The 25,915-nt window shown below is 36.0% G+C and overlaps 1 long non-coding RNA gene and 1 other non-coding gene across 2 annotated transcripts; both read left to right on the forward strand.

Annotated features, from left to right (window-relative positions):
- The first annotated feature begins 894 nt into the window (after positions 1-894).
- Positions 895-1,001, forward strand: LOC141645216 (small nucleolar RNA R71). The gene has a single exon (XR_012544800.1). It is a non-coding gene; the product is annotated as a small nucleolar RNA R71 (small nucleolar RNA).
- Positions 1,002-2,706: 1,705 nt separating this feature from the next.
- On the forward strand, positions 2,707-12,796 carry LOC141642848 (uncharacterized). The gene is made up of 2 exons (XR_012543474.1): positions 2,707-3,499; positions 12,086-12,796. It is a non-coding gene; the product is annotated as an uncharacterized LOC141642848 (long non-coding RNA).
- The last annotated feature ends 13,119 nt before the right edge of the window (positions 12,797-25,915 follow it).

Raw genomic sequence — 25,915 nt, forward strand, 5'->3', positions numbered from 1 at the left:
ACCCATACCCGGACCCTATGGGTAAGGGTCGGGTATGGGTCTACTCGCGGGTCCGAGTTTTAGCCACTTTAATAGCAGGATTAACAGTTATGGGGTCTATAATATTAAAAAAAAAAAATCATACTACTTTAAGATTATGATTATATTAATCTCTATTGTATACTACCAAATCCAATATACATACCAAAGAGATTAAGCAAAACAAAGAAGACCTAAATAAATTTTATCTCCAAATATATGTGAAAGACTCAAACTCGGAACCCTAAAATCAACACCGTACTTGATACCCGTCTCCATCTGACCGTCGCTGGCTGACGTTAATGGTGGTTGTCGGCCGCCGCCTATTAGAGTGGTGGTTGTCAGTCGCGTATCAGTGATGTGGTGGTGGTTTCCTTGTGTCAGTGGTAGAGTGGTGGTATTGTCAAAAGCGTTTGATTGGGTTTTATCACTTTATGGGATGAGGGAAGAGAAAGAGACTTTAGTTGCTTTGGTTTCTACGGTTTGCCAGTATGAATTTAGAAAAGTTGTGATTTTGATTTTTTTTTTTTTAATAAAGGGTCTAAGGGTCGGGTATGGGTCTCATAACTTAGACCCGGACCCGAAATTTTTTTTAAGACCCATACCCGGCCTATACCCATTGGGTCTAAAAAAATGAGACCCATACCCGACCCATTTTGAACATAAGAGGGAGAATCAACCTCAACTTATGGTTCAATCAATCGTGTCACTCTCCCAAACCTATAATTAGCATCCGTCTTCGCCACTTTCTCAAGCAAAGATCTTGCCTCATCATCACCCAAACTACCATAGGCACCTCCGGTCGATGCATTTATCAATTCTTTAACGGCATGATGCAAATTGTTAAAGAAAGTTTGTGTGATTAGCCAAATTTGGATCCCATGATAAGGGCAAGCTCTCAAAAGTTCATTTAACCTTTACCAAGCCTCACTTAAATCCTAAAACTCGCCTTGATGGAAAGTAAAGATCTCATTTCTTAGACTGGCGGTTTTAGAAGGTGGAAAATATTTTGTAAGAAAGGCTTGGGCAAGGTCATCCCAAGTAGAAAATGTGCTAGGAAGGTAGAATATAACCATCTTTCGGCTTCATCCCCAAGGGTAAGAGGAAAGAGCATGAGTTTTACAACATGTTTGGACACACCATTCTTCTTCACCAAAATGTATTTTCTATTAAACCTCTCCAAATGGTCCAACACACTCTCATTTGGTAGACCAAGAAACACATCTTTTTGAAAGATTTCAACCTAATCCGGATGCAAATGAAGCTCCACATCCTCTCCAATATCAATAGGAGAAGCAAACAAGTTCGGATCGGGTCTACTATGATCACGTAAAGACATGGATGAAGACATTATATAATGCAAGACACTAAATGCAAGTGACTAACAACTATAACAAAAGATGCAAGTAAACAAACAACATATTTTTTTCTTTTTTCAAATATTCATTTTTTTTCTTTTTCAAAAGCAATAAAATGCCTAATCCCAAAACTAAACTAAGACTTATATCTAATAAAGCACCATCCCCGACAACGGTTCCATTTTGATAGTAGGGTAAAGTCGTCACACCCTTATCAAAAACAAATTTATAAAGCTCGATACCTAACTAGTATAGTCGGGTAAGTCGAGTTCGATAACAAGGATGGTGGGGTTAGGCTACAAGTCTCGATTTAGTTCTAGTTTAGTCAAAAATAAGATTGAATGTTTGAATATTCTAAAAGTAACTAACCTAATGAAAATATAAATAAATGACTAAAGAACATATAAGTAACTAGAAATAAACAAATAATTGAGGGAGTTAGGAGTAGTGGGGGTGTCATGTAGTCAAGTCTCGGTCTAAGAAAAGGAAAACATATCATTAATTAACATTCTTTCTAACAACCAATTAGCACATTAAGTAAGGTTATTATAGTCAATTAGGGTCTTAAATTAGCATTCTTTCAAACTACCAATTAAATACCCAATTAATACATTAACTCATTATCATGACATTAACTTAATAATCATAATCAAATAATTAAACTAATCAAACCCCGGATTTCTCGTTGGCTTAATTAAGTAAACTAATTATCATTAGTGTCACAAGACTAATAACCAACAATAATCAAACCAAACACCATTTAAATAATTACACAATTCAAGACTCAAACTTTTCTACACTAACCCCAAAATCCTAACTATTAAACTACTCTAACAAGAAAAAATTAACACTAACTAGAATACTCACTCACAATAAACATGAAATAAACATAATTAGATTAACAAAGACTCAAACTTTAATGAAATTACCGACAAAAATTGACAAGAACATGAAATTGAAATAAATGACATAAAACAGAAAGGATAAGAAATTATACCAACTTTGGATTAAATTGAGTATGGAAATGATAGATCTTGAAGGATGGATACAAAAGATTAAAACTTGAACTAATTTAGTACTAATTTCTATCCTAAAATAATAGGATAGGAAAATAAAGAGAGGAAATAAGAGAGTATATTGTTCTAAAACTATCTACTGTCTATCTACTGTTTTGTTGTTTCTAAAGTGGCTGCGTCTAAATTGTGAGGTGTCTGTTCTAAATTGGGTGTCTTGCTTTTTATTTCCGCTCAATACAAAACAATAAACTACACAACTGCCCCCACTTAAACTCAATGAAAGGAATGAATTGTCAGGGTCCCAATCGTCTTTTATGTCTTCCTTCTCATTCCTCTCAAAACTCAGCCAAGTGAATGCGTAAATCCAAAACTCGACTCGATTCATATAGGAAACACAATGGATTATGAATATCACCAAGACAAATCAATGAGTGGCAGAAGAAGCTCGGTGCTCTGGTGGTTGTCGAAGTGGTGGACTCGGTTGAGTCGGAATTGAGCGGTGGTAGCTTGGTTGTTGTCGGACTCGGGTTTTGGTGCCACTTCGGTTGACTTTGTCGACCTTGGTGGTCAGATTGGTTGCAGGTCACGGTTCAACTGCTCGGAATCGATGATGAATGATGGAGTTGTGGTGATGGCGGTCCGGGTTGGTGGTTTGATGGAGGGTAAATGTCAGATTCGCCTTTCACTATGGTTTTGGGACCGAGAGCTGCTGCTGTGAGTAGAGGTGGAGGAGCGAGGTGATGACAAGGAAGCACGACCCACGAATTGGTCGAAGGTTGTCACATCTGCTTGTTTTCTAGTGAGACGCACTCGAGAGCTGATGCTCAATTGAAAGTGGTGGTGTAGGAGTTTGTGGTGGGTCTGAGCTGAATAGAAGAGATGTGGAGTGTAGCTGGTCACTGTGGTGATTGGAGTCCGCACCACCTGATGGTGCGTAATGAAGCGTGTGGCTCGACTCGGCATCACATTCGGAATTGAGGGAGTGATGGTGTTGCTAGTGTTCCACGCTTGTTGGTTGTCTATGTTGCAGGTCTGGGCACAATTGTGAGGAGAAGCAGGTGAGGTGCCACAGTGGTTGATTGTTCTGCTCGTTGATTTAGAGCAAAGGTAAGCACAAGACACAATTGAAATTGGTCCCAAATCAAAGTTGGCTTTGCAACATTTGGTTAATGCTAGACTTTGTATTAGTGGTCGGTGTATGGATTTCGGTACTTGTCGTTAAGAGTTACCTAGACCAGAACAATATTTATAACTTCACGAACTACTCTACTTTTAGTAAAGAGGTCAGTAAAGGTCGGATCCCAAGGGACGGGTATTGATGTAGGATTTTCGATTGCAAATGGTTGTGTCTAAGGGTGTCACAAATTGGGTTGAGGTAGGAGATCAACTAAACTAAATAACAATGTAAACAAAGTAATGAAAGCAAGCAAGATGATTAAAATGAGATGTAAACAATTGATTAAAAACACTAGAGTGTCATGGGTTCATAGAGAATTCATGGGATTTGATCATATAAACATATTTTCTACTAGATGCAAGCAATTATTGTTGTTATGGGATCGAGTTAGTGTATATCTTACAATCCCTAGGAAGGTTTGGGTCCCGGAGCCAAATCGATTAGATTGTACAACACCTACAAGTCGACTTAATCCTCCCTATCCAACTATATGCATGGTCTAATGAGACTCGAGTTGGTTTATGTCTTACAAGTCTCATTGAAAAGATAAGCGATGGGTAAAAAATACAAGGATTCATAGGCTCGCATTTCATCAAACATAACATGTGCATAAGTTGGAATCACAAGAAGCAAGCAAATTAATTATGAAAACATATTAGATTAAGCATGAATCAATCCCCATGTTGGTTTCCCCTAATTCCCCATTAACCCTAGTTAAGGTAACTACTCAGTCATTATCAAGTTTAACATGCTAACAAGGTTGTCAATCATACTAGCAAGGCAAAACATGATGAACAAATGAAGATGATTAACAATAATTAAAAAATGATTAAGAGAGAATTATACCTATAAAGATGATTCCAAATAACAAAGCAAAGAATAATAGAAGTACTTGATGATTGCTGGAAGGTTGTCAATCCTCCAAATAAACCCAAATAATCTTCTAATTACCCAAAATAAATGATGAACAATAGAGAAATTAAGAAAAGATTAAGGAATGAGATTTGTATTAATGCTAAATTATGAATTGATTACAAGATTAAGAGTGTATTAAGACTTGATTAAGATAAGATTAAGATGACATGCTAATCTAGGTAGTACAATGGGGTATTTATACTAGAGATTAGGTACAAAGATTAGGGTTACTAAGGACTTAAATGACTATTAAGATCCTTAAGAAAAGTTGAGGAAGTGCTCCACTCCAAGGAGATGCTCATCTCTGTTTTGGTAGTCTCCAAGGAATATGCTCATCCCGAGGGTCTAGCAGCAGGGATGATTGGTTCTGCATGGGGATCCGAGCGGATTGTGGGAGGGACGCTCGGATCATTTGGCCTCAAGACGAGCGTCTTGGCATAGGGACGATCGGATTGTAGAAGGGAGACGCTCGTCCTGGGCATCGGGACGCTCGGATCACAGGTCAGTCATTTCTCTTCTTTTCTTTCCTCAACAATCCTCGGGGATCTTGTTGGAGATGCAAGGATCCTTTCATCATTGCCCAATCTACTTTATTATCTACGTAGGCCTTCTAGTATTGTTTTCCCTTTGATGCTTGGTCATTGAAATTGATCAATTTAGCTCCATTTTGCCATGAAAATACAAGGTTTGCACTCCTTTCTTACCAAGGGATCAAAACCTCAAAGAATATGCAAAACGGGAAACTAAAGGTAGTAAATGACCTAATTATGCACTAAAAAGCATAGGAACGAGGCTAATTCGGGTACTAAATATGCTCAAATATGAGTCACATCAATTGACCCGTCTCGCTCCTTTGCCTCTCGATTTCCGTCTTTATTCACGAACTCGGTTCCTACAAAATTAGAACTAGAGAAGTACCAAATTTCTACAAATATGACAATTATTTTAAATAATTATAGTAAAACTAATCATTACTAATTATATACTAAAGTGAGCTATTTAATCATATAAGTACACAAAATCGAGTCGGAATAAGGTATAAATGAGGGGTAAAATACGACCAAAATACTACTCATCAAGAGGTCAGCGCCAAACATGAGTAAGGGCGGTTCCTAGTTCCATTCGCTCGAGTAGTGAAAGCTCTTGATACAAACATGAGTAAGCATCGTGGTGTATTGACGTTAATCGCTATCTATCTCTAAGAACAAATATGAATTTATGCCATCAAGGCGAGAGGATTGGTCAAATAGGTTGGGTTAAGGCCTAGGAGGGCTAGATAAAACGGCCTAGGAAGGTCGAGTAATGAGAACCAACAATTGTCTCGTACAAACTATCCCTAACCTTGTTCATGTTTCACCCTAGGTAACACCAGACTTAGTCTAAGTGTATCATCCCCAGCGGGGTCGTCAAACTGTGGACAAAGCCACCCACGCCGCACATCATCCCGCGCGTTGGAATCGAGGCGGTGACACTTCTTCCACGAAACCCTGGCGAAAGCCAAAGCACATCATGGGCCGATAACGATTTGTGAGGCATTGAAACCGGTGAAAGGTTTGACCAAGCCTGCATTGTGGAGTCGCCACCAATTTTATGAAAAATTGAAAACCGTTCGAATACTTCATGTCATGTCAAGACACAAAGTAGTGACATGAATACCAAGAAATTTGTTACCCTTAGCATTCTATGTCTAGAATGACTCTCGCGATGCCAATGAACACGGATGCTCACAGATATCTGAGTGAGGGGTGAGGGTACGTATTAGAAAGCTCTTTATTTGAACACCTAATCCCGCCCACCTCGATAGCGGCCTCTACTAATGATTAGGGAAGTCATTTATACTCGATGTATTATTGGTTTTAATTCATGAAATGCAACATACAATTGATTAGACCTAGCATATGAAATTTACCAAGTAGGTTGACATACAAGTTTAGCATACAATTGGGTCGAAGTTAGAATTTAGAATTAATTACATGTGAATATGCTAGATAAATAAATCATACAAGATAAATATGAAATATTACAAATTATATTGAAATTACAAGTGACAAACGATCTATGTCATAAACATGCCAAAAGATTTTAGGAAAGAAATAAAATAGATAAAGGAAAATAAAATAAATCAGGAAATTAGTTGAATCAGGAAATTAGATAAATAAGAAAATTGGAAAAAAATAAAAAATATGGAATATAAGAATTATATGGAAAATATGAATTATGGAAAATATGTTGAATTATGGTGATAACTAGTTTTAGAGCCCCTGAAAATCACGGGATCGTTAATAATTTATTGTTTTAATCGGCTTAAAGATTATGCAATACAAATATTTTTCTTAACCAACAAATATTTAAGTGTTAGTTTAATTTCACTTTATTGATTAAATGAATTAGAGTTTTTACACCTGTAATTATAGATGGATAGTGAAAATAATTGCATATTTGATAAAAAAAAGTTGCTTAAGGTAACATTTTAAAATTATTGTGTATGTGTTGCAAGTACGAACTAAATTTTCAGTACCTAATAATGGATATACTTGTATATTACAACAATTTTATATTCCCTCAATTTCAATGGATTTTATACTTTTAAAAAAAATTCTATCATATTTTAAAAATATGGTAGAATGCCCTGTAACACCAAATAAGCAAAAACTTTGTGTCACAAATTATTTTCGCGTACAATAGATTTATGGAAAATAGTAAGAGAGTGAAGTAAAAGAGTATAACTTTAGAATTTCGAACAATTATTGGTAAAAATGAGCAAAATTAGTTATGCATCTTATGAATGACACACATAACAAATATTTAGTCTATACAATATGTCACATTGGCGCTTCCACTTTGTTCAACCAAAAATATAAATAAATAAACATTCTTATACATTGTAAAAATAATTAGCTACAACTTAAAAATATCTCCTTAAACTATATTGGCAAAAATGTCTAAGCTTATTGACTTACTCGTATAATCTTTTACACACTTTGAGTTATTTGATTTGTGACTAATTGAAGTCTTAACAAAAAAAAATTAAGGAAAAAAAGGTGTTACATGCAACATTAGTGCAACAAAGATAAACTGGGTAGAATTCACAAACTTTTGACAAAAAATCTTCCAAGAATTGGCGGATGTAATGTCTTATGTGGCTTCATTGAGATTTATACTACTATATGTAATTATAAATACTACATAGTATAAAAGGAGTACCACAAAAAATAAAAAGTCAATCAAATTATAATAATGAAATTAAACTGAAACAGTTAATTTAATTATGTAGAATGAGTTGCAATTAAATAAGAATACAAACTATATTGTCGTAGCTACGTAAAGTTGTTATAAAGTCAAGTTGAAATGATTAATTCAATTAGGATTTTATGTGAACCAAATAATTTTGAATTGAGTGTGGAAGCTTAAAGATGAAAAATCTTCAAAATAAAATCTCAAAAGTGTTGAAGGTAGAGAAGTCGAAACATTTTTTTTTTTTTTGGTAAATAGAGAAGTCGAAACATTGTGGTAATGCAAATGATGATAATTGTAGACAAAAATAAGACAATGTGTATAGGTAGTATAAATGAGGAGAGAGAAGCCAAAAAATCAACTAAGAAAGGATTTAGATGTCAATTTAGTAGAGTAAATTAATTATTAATTATTAATAGCTATAAATATGAGAGGAAACTAAAAAGTTTATTGACATTTACATTCTTTTGTACAACATAAATTTTATTTTTATTTTCACTAATTATATGCATGTGACACATCACAATTCAAGATGACTTTTGATAAGAAACATTACTTAGTGAAATGCTTAGTTTTATCTTTTTAAAAATTGTATAGATTTTCCGTGAAAATCACGTGACTTTTCTAGCTCGTCATTAATAATTATTTGCTCACGTAATCTTTTTTTTTTCTTATAGTGTCTTGATATTTACATCATTCTTTATTGTTTATTTGTTATTGCATCATGTTTATATTATTCTTATTTGTTATCTATAGCCAAATGATATTGTATTTATTCGACATTTAAATGATATTTTTTCTAGTTTATAACTTTATTAAAATGATGATATCATAAAAATAGTAAGTAACATCAACCATAGTTATATTTTATGTTTGAAAATAATAATTATATTGAAAAACTAAACTATTCTTCACTCATTTTCACTTAACCGTTGTAAAATTTAATCAAATAAAAAAAATTAAATGAGATGGATATAATAGATCGAGATAAAAAAAACATCGACATTCTTTGCAATATTCTCACTTCAAAAATTCAAAAATAAAAAAATTCGTTACTATTTGATAGTCAAAGTACGAGCAAAATATAAATTTTATTCAATACATATGTAATATGTTGTTAATCCCAACAAATTAACTACACATTATTAATTAATGAATACATTAAAAAAAATTCAAAACATTACATTGTTCTTAAGAATGTGTGAGACAAAAAAGTTAAGGGTACAATTTGGTCAAGCTAGACTTTCATTCACCAAAGTTGGACATTCTTTCGCCACAATGGATGGTGATATATATTCGATCATCGATCATCAATAATCTCAAGTGTCATCATCAACATTCGACAACACCAAAAACGAACAATACGATATAAATGCTTGTTAATTATACATTCTCTTTTCTTCTCTTTTTCTCTTATCTCTTCATTTCTCGTTCATTTCACCACAAAAGAAAGATAGTTTTTTTTTTTTTTTTTTTTAAGTTCAATCAAATGAAAACAAATAGGTAAGCTAGATTCTCATCTACTAATCTTATTTTATAGGTAAAATTTGTTGATGGTTTCATAATTATGGAATATGAAAAGTTTGGTATTAAAGAGGAATAAATTGTAATTATGAAATAGAGTAATGTTTGGAAGATGAAAGTTTACGTAGGATAAATGATTATAATATATTGATTACTACTTTGTCTTTTTGTATTTTGTTTTTAATTTATTTTTTCATTAATTTTTGATCTAACATATAATTGTAACTACTCAATCTAGCATTTTTATGTTATTGTATAACTTGTATTAGGTCATGTGTCTTTCTATTAGCTACTCAATCTAGGCTTTTTATATTATTGTATAGATTTTGAAAAAATAATTAATTTGGAATAAATTTTAAAGGATAATTAAACAATAAAAGTGGAATGGAGAAGGTCTCGTTTAAATTCATCATGAACACAAAATTATAAATATAATTATTTTAGTTTACTTACTAAATATATTGCTAAACAACGCAGTTTGTGTTTTTGTTTATAAAACCTTATCCTTTACGTGAAATAATTTCATGAACTAAATACATGGTATTACTACCCTTTTAAAATTCTAGTATTAGTCTATAATTTCAGTTAAGTATTTACAAAATTTGCATGTAAATTACTTAAATTAAATAAATATTTATTTTCCAAATATTTTATATTTTCCTAAGAAAATATTCTATATGATCTTTAATACTCATTTGTTGATTAATTAGTTCTGTAAAATATCTTCTATATACAACAAAGTTATGGTATATTATTGTTTTTTTCTAGTAATAACAATAGTGAATTAATGCCTTTCAAAAAAAAATAGTGAATTAGCGACAATACAATTTTTTTTTTAACTTCATTTATTCTTTTTCGTCTTAATTTCTTATATATTCAGTTTTTTTATTTCGAATACATATAATACTACTCCATATGAAATATCTTGAAATTATTAACTTATAGTTAATGCGTATTTTTTTATTATAGTTTTTTTTTAGATAATTAAATTTAAAACTAATGGAATATCGATGGATTTTTAAAGAAAATAAGTGACTTAAATTAATGCAATATAATAATAAATTGATAATGAATGTCATATTAGTTTGCCAAGTCATATTGTTATTGTGTATGTGGCTTTTTTTTCATCTTATGTGGCATTTTTAGGCTAGCCTTTTAATAGTATTTTATAGATACTACATGGCAAAAAATTAAATGTATTAAGTTGCTTTTTAACTATATAGTATTGATTATATAGATTTATAGATGTGGCATTCGTAATGCACGCGTGGCTTTTTCTTCGCCTATGTGGCTTTGTCTACGTGGCCTTTTAAGGTTACCCTTTTAATATAATTTTATAGATAAGAATAATAGTTGATTAAAAACCTAATTAGAAAGGCCTACGTCAAAGCGAAGCGAGTTCAGAAGTAGAACCCAACCTAGAACGGGCGCAACAACTAGTGCGTCTTCTGAAAGAGGCGCATCAGACCTTGCGTCTGTTCTCAAGCTGGGTTCTGACTGTGAAAGTCAGATCCGCAAATTAGTTAGTGTCCGTTAGTTAATTTAGACAGATTATTGGCATACGACTCAAGTGAAAGTGATTTAGCAAGTTATAAACATATTGAAGATCATCACAAGTTGAATTAAAACAGATTGAAACGAGTATTACAACGTATTTACGATTTACAAATTATGATTTCGGAATTAAAAAGACGGAATTAAACTTGATTTATAAATAATCCAGAAAAGAATCAAAGCTATAAACTAAAAATTAAATAATTATGTACAAAAAACGAATTTAAGGTGTTCGATATGGGGAAATTGATAACGCTAAAGTTGTGTCACCTATATCAAAGTAATACTATCTCATTACTAAAAAATAGCTAGTGATAAGACAAGTATCAAATCCACAGGGAGGCGGTAATATTCGGTATGCTAATATTTAAAGTGTCTTAAAGTAATCGTTTTTCTTGAAGATTATGGTTTGTTTATTTTCTAAAGACTAACTGCAATAAAACAAAGGTTGTAAGCAATATTATTAAAGAGTCTAGGGAGCGGGTTCACTAGGTTAATTATTCGGAGGTGTATTTTAATTAATTATAAGGTCAATCGAATTATCTAAGGTCACAAGATCGGTCGATTCAATTATGCCCAGTAGATTCAGTTTAACATGCAATCATTATAATTAAACTTTACCTATCTGATTATCGCAGCCTATATTAATTCTAACCCGATCGGTGAAAGTATTAATTCGCTAGACTAATTATCAATTCAGGCCTAAGTCAAATAATTAGAATAAAAACAATAATCAAACGATAATTCATGCAATGTTACTAACATTTAAATCATTAACCCCCTTCTAGTAACCTAGACCCCCTTTACCCTAGAAAAAGGATTTAGTTACTCATGTTACGAGAATTAACAATAATAATATTAAGAGAAGACATAATTAAAAGCAAGTAATAAGATCAAGTAAACAATTGAATAACTAAACTGAATGATTAATGAAGAAAATTAAAGTACCGTTAACAAATGATTGAAGAACGAATTGTAGATCCAGAAATAATGCTAGCTGACTAATACTGAGAGTCTTAGGAGTTCTGAAAGTAATTAAAGCGTAACCTAATAGCATAATATGATTTTAGTATATATATATATATATATATATATATATATATATATATATATATATATATATATATATATATATATATATCAATATATATATATGATGTGAACATTATTTGCGCACATTTAGTCCCCTAATTGAACCTATTTTGCATACTTTTATAACATTTTATGACCATTTTATCCGTCAAAAGCTTTCTATTTTGCTTTCCTAGTGCATTTTACATGTTTTGTAGGAAAGAAGATAATAAGGCGAAAATTCCCGTCTTTCACGCATATTTGGAAGCTTATTGGCGATATTTGATGGACTAAGAATGAAGAGGAGGCAAGAATGATGACCAAGGAAGAAGAAATAAAAAGTATATAGAGGCATCTTAGGCTTAGAAGCAAAAATAAAGGGAATAGCAGCTCAACCCGCGGGTCAAGCCTATCTCGGAGCGGGATATTGATGAACCCGCTCGGTCAATTTCAACCCGCTCGGGTTGAGGCTCGAGACGCTCATATTTCGCTCGGGGGCGGGCGTATTCCCGGACAGGAAACTTTTCCTTGCTACGTGAACTACAATCCGCCCGTCTTCACCCTTGGACGCACGGATTCCAGTCCAGCACAAATCCGTTTCTTCAAGCTTCAAAGAAAGAAGCCCTTCCTTCGAAAAATACCGGCGTCTCCCTGCTCAAATCTAAAAAGTGTAATTACTATTTTACCCTTGCTTAACCTAATGATGCTCTACTATATATACCCCATTTGTAATAATCAAACCATCAAGTTTTTCATTAGGTTAAATCAATCCTTCCTTAGATTAGATTAGTAGTAGATTAGAATAGATTATCATTTAATCTTTCCACAAATTACACATTAATCTTTCCTTTAATCATTGTTCAAGTTTATTATTGAGGAATTCAAGTTTATTATTGGGTAATTAGAAGATTATTGGGTTTATTGGGAGATTGACAACCTTCCATCAATCATCAAGTTCTTCTATTATTCTTTGCATTATTATTTTGGAATCTCCAAATGTATAATTCTCTTAATCCTTGTTTTAATTATTGTTAATCTTTCTTACTTGTTCATCATGTTTGGCTTTGTTAGTATGATTGACAACCTTATTAACATGTTAAACTTGATCATGAGTGTGTAGTTACTTAGCTCGGATTAGTGGGTAATTAGGGGAAATCAACATGGGGAATGATTCATGCTTAAATTAATATGCTTTCATGGTTTATTTGCTTGCTTGTTATGATCTCAACTCATGCACATGTTATGTTTGATGAAATGCTAAGCCTATGAATCCTTGCATTTACTACCATCTCTTATCTTTTCAATGAGACTTGTAAGACATAAACCAACTCGAGTCTGATTAGACCATGCATGTTGTTGAGTAGGGAAGATTAAGTCGACTTGTAGGTGTTGTACAATCTAATCGATTCGGCTCCGGGACCCAAACTTTCCTAGGATTGTAAGATATAACCCAACTCAATCCATCACAACAATAATTGCTTGGTTATAATTTGAGAACATGTTTGTATGATCAATTCCCATGAATCCCCTATGACCCCATGATATCCTAGCATTTTTAATCAATTGTTTACATCTTTCCTTTTGTTGCTTGTTTATTGCATCTATTAGGTTAGAATCATCAACCCATTATAGTTGTGACAACCCCAAGCACAACCATAATTAGATTGAATAATTTGAGTAACCACCGTCCCATGGATCGACCTCAACTTACCACTAACTAGTTGTATGTTGAGTATTATAAATGTGTTTGATTGGATGTGACCCGACGACATCACCCATCAAAATGGCGCCGTTGCCGGGGACGGTGTTGTTTATTTGAATTGTTCTTTTGTCTAGTTTTAGTTGTGCTTCTTTTTCTTGAGTTTTATTGTACTTGTTCTTTTTCACATGCTCAACATGTCTACATTCACTTTTTTGGCAATATGAAAATGAATCATTTGATAAATATGTTGCAAGATTTGAAGATTATATGACTCATGCTTGGCATCATGGTTTTACTCTTTCAAATTATGAAGCATGTTGTGTTGTTTATAATGGCATGAACCTTGAAACCCGCAACTTGGCATTTCACTTGAGTGGTGGTAGGATATGTGAGATGAGTTGTGAGGAATTTTGGGAATTTGTTGAATTCATGACCATTCATTGTCTCAAGGAAACTATACATGACATATTTGAAAGTGCCAATGAAGGTATAGAAGCGATAAAAACCACATTTCAAAAATTCATTGAGGAAAAATATGATGAAAATGAGATTTATGAGGATGAGAAACCTTCCTATAACCTTGAGCCAACCTACTTTATCCACAAAATTACCCCACCTTGGGAAGATGGAGTGCTAGATGAGGAGAGTGATGATGAGGAGGAGTACATTCTTGATTGTGAAACTAATGCTTGGATACCGTCATCCTACTCTTCTTGTGTTTCAATGAAATCAACCTCCATGGAATTTGATGTTAATGGGCAAAGTGAGAGTGATATGGATGAGAGCTTGAGTGAAAACTCACCCTTTGAGGATGACATATTTGAGGGAGACAATTGTGTTGAGCTTGGTGAGCCTTGCTATGACAACCCCTTTGATAATGGACCTTGTTGGGATGAGGAATATGATGAGGACGTTTGGGAACCCCAAATAGACACCCTTAAAATCACCTTGGATGATAATGAGAGTACTTGCATTGAATGTGGTGATTTTGACTATTTGGAGGATGAGTTGAGTGAATTGCCAACCAACTACCCATTTCATGTTTCTTCCATCCATCATTTCTCTTATGATTTTTGTCATGATGCTCTTGATATGCTTGTTCCGTCTTTTACTTGGGCATTTTTCAATTGCATAATCTTGTGTTGCTATGCATGCCTATTCATGTCCCACTCCCAAGAATTTGACCGACTTCTACGTGCTTTGAGTGCTAGTGATGATTTTCCACGAAATTGTTTATTGATAATCTTTAGTTTGATGGAGTTCCTTAATAACCATTAATTTGTATATATGCATTTAGTGTAGTTTTGCATTCATTTAATTGCATGAGAGATGAAAGGGAGGTATCTCATATTTTTAATTGAGTTTTTGAAGGAAATTCATAAAAATGAGAAGATGAAAAATGTCAAGAGATGAAGAAAATGGAAAATTTGGGCTTATGAGTAAGTGTGTTATCAAGGGAAAGGTGTTGGGCCAAATTCTCAAAAAAGACGCCCATCCCGAGATAAATCCGGGCGGGTTGAAGGCCAAGAAAAGAAGAAAAATTCTCTGCCCAAGAATCCGAGCGGATTTTAAGAAAGACGCCCGTCTTTGCTGCCAACCCGAGCGGGTTGATACTGTCTGGAGCGAGTTCTCAGCCAACCCGAGCGGGTCAGTTCTGTCCCGAGCGGGTCCACCCTCTAAATGCTGCTTTTTCACAGAATCACGGGCAGAATAATACTACCCCACCCGTGTTCAGCCTTTGACCCGTGAATGCTTTGATTTTCAGCTAAAAAATTCACTCTACACTTATAGCTCACCTACCATCTTCATCTTCTACCTTCAAACTCAACCTCAACTCACAAAACTCACCCAAATAACCACAAAATCCAACCAAATCACCATCTAATTACTCTAAAAATCATTCTAAACCATTTCTACACAATAAAAACCAACTTTCCAACCTTCTATTTGCTCAAAATCACCCATTTTCATTATTTCAAAAATTGGAGCTCCAAAAATCCGTGAGCAACAATTGATTTTCGGGTTTGATTTTTGCCTTCTAGCTTCACTACATTGCTTTTAGTGTTCTAGTAAGGCATTTTTAAGGTTGTTTGGCACTTATTTGTGGAAATTTGAAGCATTCTTGGGTAGTGATACTTGGTGGTTTTCAAGGCTACAACAATGAATTTTTGGGGCAAGAGTAAGGCTACTACTTCTAAGGGATCAAAAAGAAGAAAAGGAAGCAATTCTAATGCTCCACCGGATTTCCAAATGCAAGAAGAGGAGCTAGTACCGGAGATTGAGCAACATGATGATTTCCCGGAGGTAGTATTCATAAAAAATGAGCATATGAGGCGATTTTTGAAACTACTTGGTAAGGAGTTCGAACCCACTCGTTTCATTTGTCGTCAAACTTTGGATAAACTTGGTATTGAAGGACGAACCGAGTCCTTATTTAGAGAAATGGGTCTTGAGACTTTATTTAATATGCATGAGGAAACATATCTTAGCCTCACCTTGGAATTCTTGTCTAGTCTCAAAGTATTTGAAGGAGAGACATATGGGGTGTCTTTGGAATTTAGGTTGTGTAATGAGACCCATAAAATGCATTTGAGTACCTTTGGTGAAATCTTTGGGCTTACGATACCCGAGACCGACCTTGAAAAGCCCGTGGGGTTCACGGAGTCACATTTGTGGAGAGCAATCATCGGTCTGGAATTAGAGAGTTTTAAGAGGTGTCATGCCTTTTGCATTCATGACCCGGTTATTAGGATGTGGCATCAATTTATAGCGGGGACTATTCATGGTAGAAGTGACACGGGATGTGTGAGTCAACTTGACATGACTTTTCTTGAGTCATATTTGAATGTCCAAGGTTTGCCAAAGTACAACTTTAATCCCGCTCTTGAATTACTTGTCCGATTTCGAAACTTATCAAAGGGTACGACAAAATCAAAGGGAATTGTGATGGGTGGTCTTGTGACTAGGATGGTCGATGCTTTATGTCCGGGGTTTAATGATGATGGGAGGTTTGAAACTCTACCCGGAGATACTTTACTTAATGAGAGGGTCATCTTTAGGCATCACAAATGGTGCAAATATAATGATTTGAGAGGTATTGATTGGTACACCAAGGGAAGCACTACATTCACCCTTCCTTGTTGGGACCTTCCTCCTATCACACCTAGGTCGAGTTACCTTGCACCTATGCCGAGCTACCTCCTCCCCATTGAGAGGATTAGGGTTCCACCACCTAGGAGACGTGAGGAGGCACCTTCTACTCCTTCCCATGCACCACCACCGTCCCAAGGTCCAAGCCTTGGATTTCCACCATTCCTTCATGGTGTTCGGCCCTCATATGCGGAGATACCTCCATACCCCCATGTCTACCGACCCTTTTCACCTCCTCCCCCTCGCCCGAGTAGCCCGCCATCGGCCATGGATATATTGATGGGTATGATAAGCAACGTGGATGTTAGGATGCACCGAGGGCAAGAAGACAACTATTTGGCCCTCTATCCTCAATATTATCATATGGCACAACAAGGGTTTATTGATCCCAATGGTCCTAGGCCTTCTTGGGTGCAACCGCACCTTGTGTTCCCAAACCAAGGCTTGAATGAAGATGACCAAAGAGGAGGAGAGGAAGAAGAAGAAGAAAGTGGAGATGATGATAGCCTTAATGATGGAGGCTTTGATTGAGATTGTGATTGTAAGACCCTTCCTTCCCTATTTCTCATGTATAGTTTGCATTGTAATATACCTCACATGATTAGATTAGTTTGCATTGTATTTATCCCACATGATTCATATAGATAGTTGCATATAGATTAGAATTCATGCATAGTTACTAATGGCCAAACCTATTCATTTCTACACTAGAGATAGTGTTTAAATCGGTTTGGGGAGGTTTGATCATAGGTGACCATAGCTTAATAGAAAATGATGCGGTCGTTTCTACACCAAAAATAAAATACCTAAGTACTACTAACAGAAGTCAGCGGTAAGTAGGGTCGATCTCCACAGGGAGGCGGTGTACTATCTATTTGTCTATTCTATCCGTCTGATGTCACGATGGGGGTTGAATTGATTGTAACTAAACTACTAAGGCCAAAGGCAAGAGAAAAAGGATAAAGGGAATTAGCAAAAAGAGAAAGGGAGTATGCTAAGAGTCGGTCCACCGTGGCAGCTATCAGATCTATTATATCAGGAATATTAAGGCGATTAGACTATTGATAAGAAGAGCTATGGTCGTCACCTTTCGGTCCTTAAACCGCCCTAGAGTGTAAACAGCTTAACTTTCGCCCTCACTGCAATACCCTATTGTAATTAAGCAAGCCTTCCCTTCCAATCTTTCGATCTAGGTCGGGGTTAACTAGAATTATTGGTCTCCTGCATGCATACATTCGACTGGATAACAATTAAATTGCCTAATACAATTCTTATCGCAGGGCTAATCTATTTAATACAATTAAAGCATCGCTACCACGGCTTCCCTAATCCTAACATACTAGGGGGAATTAGCTAGACATGGAATGAGTAAGAACAAGAATTAAAGCAAGAATAATAAGCATTAAATAATAATTAAAGAAGAAAAGAGAAGAAAGAATTACTGAATTAAGTCCGGAAATGAAGAAATAAAAGTAACAGTGAAAGTGACAGAAGAAAAGTAGCGAAGTGGAGTGTGTGAGAGAGGAGAAGAGAGAGTTTACATCGACATCCTGACTCCTTATTTATAAGAAAATAAGGTTTATTAAACCTAATGACGGAATTAAACCTAAAAAGCCCAGCCCGTAGCAATATCCACTCGATCGAGCACTTAAGGCTCTCGATCGAGTGATATTCCTTAGCATTCCTCTCGATCGAGAACAATTCCTCTCGATCGAAGACTTCTTTCCCTTTAATCACTCGATCAAGAATAGGTAGCTCTCGATCGAGCAAATGGGCTCTCGATCGAGCACTTCTCAGCGCGTAATTCCTGCTTCGCGCACTGAACTTCAAACGGCTGCCATTTCTTCGTTACTTGGTCAAACAGGATGATTCCGGTGGCATTGGAAAGCTAAAAGGACAAACTTTCATCTCCAATTAGAATCACCTGAATATCTGTTGTAGAACTCGAGATATGGCTCTTACAAGCAGGAACTAGCAAATTGAAGCACTCTCTTGGCTCGCCTAACTTCCTTACTCCAATGCGCATCTCAAAATAGCTTCATTTCCGCTCCAAATTCACTCTTCCTCCAAATGCATGCTAAAAGGATGGTAAAAGGCTTGATTTCACTACTTTTGGGTTCATTCCTGCAAATAAAACAAAACAAACCAAAGTAGCATATTCGGGGCATTTCGTAGCATAAAACCACGATAAAAGCATAGAAATACGTGCATGAATTAGGCTAAAAAGACTATATAAAATGCACGTATCAAATCTCCCCAAACCAAACCTTTACTCGTCCCCGAGTAAACTAAAATGCAACTAATGGAACGGAAAAGATAACTCAGAGCTAGCTACAAATGCCCACTTAAGCCAATTTAATGCAAGCAAACTAACACTTGTAGCTAGACAGTCAAATGCAAACGAGTTGTAAGATGTCTATAATAAAGCTGAACCGCCGACCTTGCAAGACCTTCAATAATGGACTCTCACGGGTCACTCTTCTCTCATGAAGCAAAGGGTAAGCATAAATATGTATAAGAGAGGAAGAGAAATAGTCGCTCACCTAGACTACGACCCACATAAACATGCATGCAACTAATATGATAGACAATTCTAGCTACCGTACACACATTCCAACCAACCAGGTCCTGTCACAGCCGAGGGCTTACAAAAATATGGTAAAGTGAGGCAATGGGTAAGAAAAGGCAAAACATTTATGAGAATGTGGAGGTATAGGTGATCAAGCTAGTACCTAAACAAAACCATATGAAAACGTCCGATTCCAACTCAATTATGAATAAACACAATGCCCGTCACTTGGCATAAAACTCACCAAACCAAACCAAACATACTCCTCAAATTATGTAAGATAGAACATAGGAGTAGAAACCGTCAACTAACAACATCTTTTTTTTTCTTTTCGATTTTTTTTTCTATATTTTTTTTCTTTACTCACGGTTTCTTGTTTTCTTCTTTTTCGAATTCTTTTTTTTTTTTTTTTTTCTTTTTCACGTCATTTTTTTTCCATCATCCTCCTTTTCTTCATAAAATACCAACTCCGATTCAATAGAATATGCGCCAATATTTGATACAATGAAATATATACCGCAAAACAACAATCTAAACTAGCTTGACAAGGCAGGCTAAATTTGGATGTAGCTAAAGGGTCAACTGGCAAATTTGGCTAATGTGGAGTTAAATGGGTAAAAATGAAAGAAAGGGAAAATGTAAGCACCTCCCTGCATGTGACACCAACCACTAACCCGAATGTATGACGGCAAAAAGCAATTGAATTTCATATATGTGCAAATTGATGATACATGTTATGCAAGGAGTAACTACTCACAATCCTACATGAAACTGGTCATAAATGACACCAGTTTATAAGGCTCTAAATCTTAGAAATTATAAGTAGGTTGCCAAAATTTCAGGTCAAGTCTATTCGTTCAGCTAAATTTAAACATAAACTCGTAGATTATGCAAAGAGACAAAGCTAATAAGATAATAGTTTAATGCAAGGCTTAAGCAAAAAGACAGTTATAGAGCAATATCGTCATGGAAATCTGCCGTTCCGACTCAACCTATATGCTAAAATAAACGTGAATTTTTTGAATTTTAACAATTTTTCAAATTTTTATTGAATTTTTTTAATTTTTATGAAATAAAAACAATGCAAACAGAAAATTAAATGTGATAACTGAAATGCAAATAAAAACAATATGCAGACACAGATATGGATGCATAACCTCCCCAAACCAAACCGTACAATGCCCCCATTGTACCAAAACATGGAAAGGAAATGCAAACTAAAGGAGAAAGAGAGTAAAAAGCGGAAAACTCACCAAATGCGCGAATAAGGGGACCTCCCCAAACCGACCATGAAATGGGAGGTTGCTAAGGGCCCGGAAAACCGTCTCAGGAAGCTAATCCAAGTCAACACGAGTGAATGGGCATCTAAAACTGCTCGATCAAGGAAGATACCAGTCGATCGAGTAGTTTTCATCTTGCAGGTGCTCGATCGAGTAGATACTAGCTCGATCGAGAGGATTTGGCAGCACAAGTGCTCGATCGAGTACAGAAAGCACTCGATCGAGCACTTCTCATCGTATTTCCTGCAGAACGCAATAAGAACAGCCCGCAAACTAGCAAGACAAGCATACTGAGATAGTCTATGGTATAAATCCATTTATTACAACTTAAGGGAAATATAAATGCAGAAATAAATCGCCGGGTTGCCTCCCGGGTAGCGCTAGCTTCATCAGTCCCACTCGACCTTCTTTTTCTTCGAGCCTCTCTAATTAGTCACAATCAAAACAGCTCAAAGCGCGCGACAGAACTTTGTCAAATAGCTGCGCATGTGCTACACAAAAGCATAAGTAGCACAAAAGTGGAATACGAAAATAGGAAATAAAATTAAACAACCGTTTAAGTCCGACAAATTTTCTATGGGCGCTCCTAAATTTATCCACAAAATAAAGGAGCGCGGGAGCAATCGTCAATATATGGGGTCCCGATTCGATTAACGATTTTGAAATGATGAGGACGGTGAAAAATCTTTAAATTAATCGACCACATGAGAGGAGGTATAACTTTAAAAGGAACAACATGCGAGTCAAACGAGGCAAAATACTATTAGAACAAACAATAATAAAATTATCGTTTACTACCTCCGATCGGTCGCTCTCAATGACGGAATCATAGGTAAAAGAGTTTATTACCTCTTCCGTGCTAGGAGCAATTACCGTCTCAACTGCTTCTTCATCAACCTCCTCGGTGGAATCTGCCCCGTAGATCGCAGCTTCAAGTGTATCCGACTCGGCTGTGAATAGGGGAGGTTCACCGTAATCATCGTCAGACTCGTCATCCAAATCAAACCAAAATGACGAACCAAAGCTCCCAATGGCCATTTCATCGATCGAGCGAGAATAATTACTTGATCGACCAATCTCTTCCCGCAATTCACTCGATCGAGCAGAATAGTCACTCGATCGACCAACTTCCTCCTGAATCCCACTCGATCGAAAGCGGTGGTATCACTCGATCGAGCAAGTTTTTCTGGGAAATCACTCGATCGACTAGTATAAGTCACTCGATCGAGTGATTCCTCTATCTGTGTTGAAATCCTCGTGTGGGGCAATGAAATGTGATAGAAACTCGTCGTCCGAGTCATAAAAGTCATCCTCAGCATTGGGCAACACGGTTTTTTCATGGGAAAAACCGTTCTCAGCAAGGTATACCTCTTCTGGTTGCCAATTATCCGACTCACCATTAATCGAGCAATTTTAGACTCGACTCAATGATTTGAGCATCCGCACGTCTATCACTCTCTTGCCTCACTCGATCATAATTCTGTATTTGAGATGCAAGTATCTCCATTAAAGACCTCGATTCTGCAACCTCTTCTTCTTGTATCTCACTTTGCTAACCGAGCAATGTCGATTTCGAGCTTTTCAAGTCACGAAGAAGTGCGTCTATCATGATCTTGCCTCTCTCGGTCACGATCTTGCAATTGAGATGCAAGTGTCTGCGGTAAGGATTTCAGCTCCGCAATTTCTTCTTCTTGTATATCGGGAGGATCTTGTTGCGGTGGCCATTGATAGGGTGGATGTGGCGGCACAACTACACCGCATTGTGCTCGCAGAACCACATCTCCGTGAGCGAGATCACACCTACTTCCATATAATGGGACATCGGTGATGGGTCAAAGGTACTCAAGCCTTCCCTTTGATTTGTCTTTCACCTAGAACTGTCTAGGTAGTACCGTAAGGCCTATCAAAACAAAGACTCAAGGAAAAAGATCAGAACGGCCTCAAGGGAAAAATCCCCTGAGGCTAAAAACAGATAAAATTAAACAAATAAATAAATAGATTGCCTCCCCGGCAACGGCGCCAAAATTTAATGCGGTCGTTTCTACACCAAAAATAAAATACCTAAGTACTACTAACAGAAGTCAGCGGTAAGTAGGGTCGATCTCCACAGGGAGGCGGTGTACTATCTATTTGTCTATTCTATCCGTCTGATGTCACGATGGGGGTTGAATTGATTGTAACTAAACTACTAAGGCCAAAGGCAAGAGAAAAAGGATAAAGGGAATTAGCAAAAAGAGAAAGGGAGTATGCTAAGAGTCGGTCCACCGTGGCAGCTATCAGATCTATTATATCAGGAATATTAAGGCGATTAGACTATTGATAAGAAGAGCTATGGTCGTCACCTTTCGGTCCTTAAACCGCCCTAGAGTGTAAACAGCTTAACTTTCGCCCTCACTGCAATACCCTATTGTAATTAAGCAAGCCTTCCCTTCCAATCTTTCGATCTAGGTCGGGGTTAACTAGAATTATTGGTCTCCTGCATGCATACATTCGACTGGATAACAATTAAATTGCCTAATACAATTCTTATCGCAGGGCTAATCTATTTAATACAATTAAAGCATCGCTACCACGGCTTCCCTAATCCTAACATACTAGGGGGAATTAGCTAGACATGGAATGAGTAAGAACAAGAATTAAAGCAAGAATAATAAGCATTAAATAATAATTAAAGAAGAAAAGAGAAGAAAGAATTACTGAATTAAGTCCGGAAATGAAGAAATAAAAGTAACAGTGAAAGTGACAGAAGAAAAGTAGCGAAGTGGAGTGTGTGAGAGAGGAGAAGAGAGAGTTTACATCGACATCCTGACTCCTTATTTATAAGAAAATAAGGTTTATTAAACCTAATGACGGAATTAAACCTAAAAAGCCCAAACCAGTAGCAATATCCACTCGATCGAGCACTTAAGGCTCTCGATCGAGTGATATTCCTTAGCATTCCTCTCGATCGAGAACAATTCCTCTCGATCGAAGACTTCTTTCCCTTTAATCACTCGATCAAGAATAGGTAGCTCTCGATCGAGCAAATGGGCTCTCGATCGAGCACTTCTCAGCGCGTAATTCCTGCTTCGCGCACTGAACTTCAAACGGCTGCCATTTCTTCGTTACTTGGTCAAACAGGATGATTCCGGTGGCATTGGAAAGCTAAAAGGACAAACTTTCATCTCCAATTGGAATCACCTGAATATCTGTTGTAGAACTCGAGATATGGCTCTTACAAGCAGGAACTAGCAAATTGAAGCACTCTCTTGGCTCGCCTAACTTCCTTACTCCAATGCGCATCTCAAAATAGCTTCATTTCCGCTCCAAATTCACTCTTCCTCCAAATGCATGCTAAAAGGATGGTAAAAGGCTTGATTTCACTACTTTTGGGTTCATTCCTGCAAATAAAACAAAACAAACCAAAGTAGCATATTCGGGGCATTTCGTAGCATAAAACCACGATAAAAGCATAGAAATACGTGCATGAATTAGGCTAAAAAGACTATATAAAATGCACGTATCAGAAAACATGCATCATATAGTATAGTTTAGATTGCATTCATTTGTTATATATATCATATAGAATTGCATTTAGTTAGAGTATGCATTCATTCATATCATATCATTGCATTTGTACTTTATTTCAAAAAAAATCAAAAAAACCAAAAACATGAATTTTCTTTTTATTCCTACTCCTACATGTACATTGAGGACAATGTCCAAAATAAAGTGGAGGATGAGAATTTATATTCCAAAAATGCATAAAAATTGAAAATTTTTGCAAAATCACAAAAATATGTTCTTTTAATTTCATAAAAACAAAAACCATAAAAATTTGAAAAATTGGAAAAACCAAAAACATGTTCATTTCCTTTGTAGTGTAGTTTTGTATATATTGTTTGTATATATTGTGTTTGTTCTATCCTTGTTCACATTGATCGACTACGCCACATCCGAGACATGAGGATCATGAAGACCGCATGGTATGATCTTTCCAATCTCCTTTTTCCTCTTTATGTTAATGACTATGTGGCTTTATTTTGATTGATGCGGTACAACAATGTGAACTTAGGACTTGCATTTAGTTTATATGTCATATTAGTTGATAGAATCACTTGCATTAGGATGTATATAATAGTTGCATCATGGCATGTAGTTGCATTTAGATAAAATATTTTGAAAAGTGCCTAATTGAGAACTTTGACAAGAGCAACTAACCCATTACAAATACTTTTTCAACTTAAGACTTTGCCTACTAGAATGGTTGTAAAACACCCTAGATAGTGTCATACTAGTGTCTTTTGACCCATGACCCAAAGCCTAGTCAAGGGTTTTGATGTGAACATTATTTGCGCACATTTAGTCCCCTAATTGAGCCTATTTTGCATACTAATATAGCATTTCATGGCCATTTTATCCGTCAAAACCTTCCTATTTGCTTTTCTATTGCATTTCATATGTTTTGTAGAAAAGGAGATAATAAGGCGGAAATTCCCGTCTTTCGTGCATATTTGGAAGCTTTTTGATGATATTGGATGGACTAGTATGAAGAGGAGACAAGAATGATGGCCAAGTATGTAGGAATAAAGTGTATATAGAAGGATCAAAGGGTTAAAAGTAAGAATGACGCGAGGGAAGGCATTACAAGAAGAAATCGCTCGAAAACCGAACCAAGGGTTGCTCCTTTGGCTATGAAAATATGGTAGATGGAACGGCATCGAAAAATCAAGTGATCTAGGCTTTTGAATCACTCCAATAGGAGTCCGGATGAGGAAATGACGCCCGTTTTACAATCCGAGCTCAAGATACAGCTCAACCCGCTCGGGTTGAAGCCCAGGACGCCCATATTTCGCTCGGGACGGGCGTATTCCTGGACAGGAAACTTTTCCTTTCTACGTGAACTACAATCCGTGCGTCTTCTCCCAAATCCGCCCGTCTTCTCCCAAATCCGCCCGGATTGCATTTTCAGAATCCGCCCGGATTCAACGTAATCCGCCCGTTTTCCCCAGCCAGAATCCGCCCATCCCGACTCCAATACGCACGGATTCCAAGACAGCGAAATTTCGTCTTCTCCAAGCTACAAAGAAAGAAGCCCTTCCTTCGAAAAATACCGGCTCCTCCTTGCTCAAATCTCAAAAGTGTAATTACTAGTTTAGCCCTTAGTTAACCCTAATGCATCCACCTAATTTCCACTATAAATACCCCATTTGTAATAATCAAATCATCAAGTTTTATGAGAGATAATCAAGTTTCCATATTTGAAATTCCTCTTAGATTAGATTAGGAGTAGATTAGAATAGATTACTCTTCAATCTTTCCACAAATTACACATTAATCTCTCCTTAATTATTGTTCAAGTTTATTA

The sequence above is a fragment of the Silene latifolia genome, chromosome 2, assembly GCF_048544455.1.
Source record: "Silene latifolia isolate original U9 population chromosome 2, ASM4854445v1, whole genome shotgun sequence".
NCBI classification, from domain to species: domain Eukaryota; kingdom Viridiplantae; phylum Streptophyta; class Magnoliopsida; order Caryophyllales; family Caryophyllaceae; genus Silene; species Silene latifolia.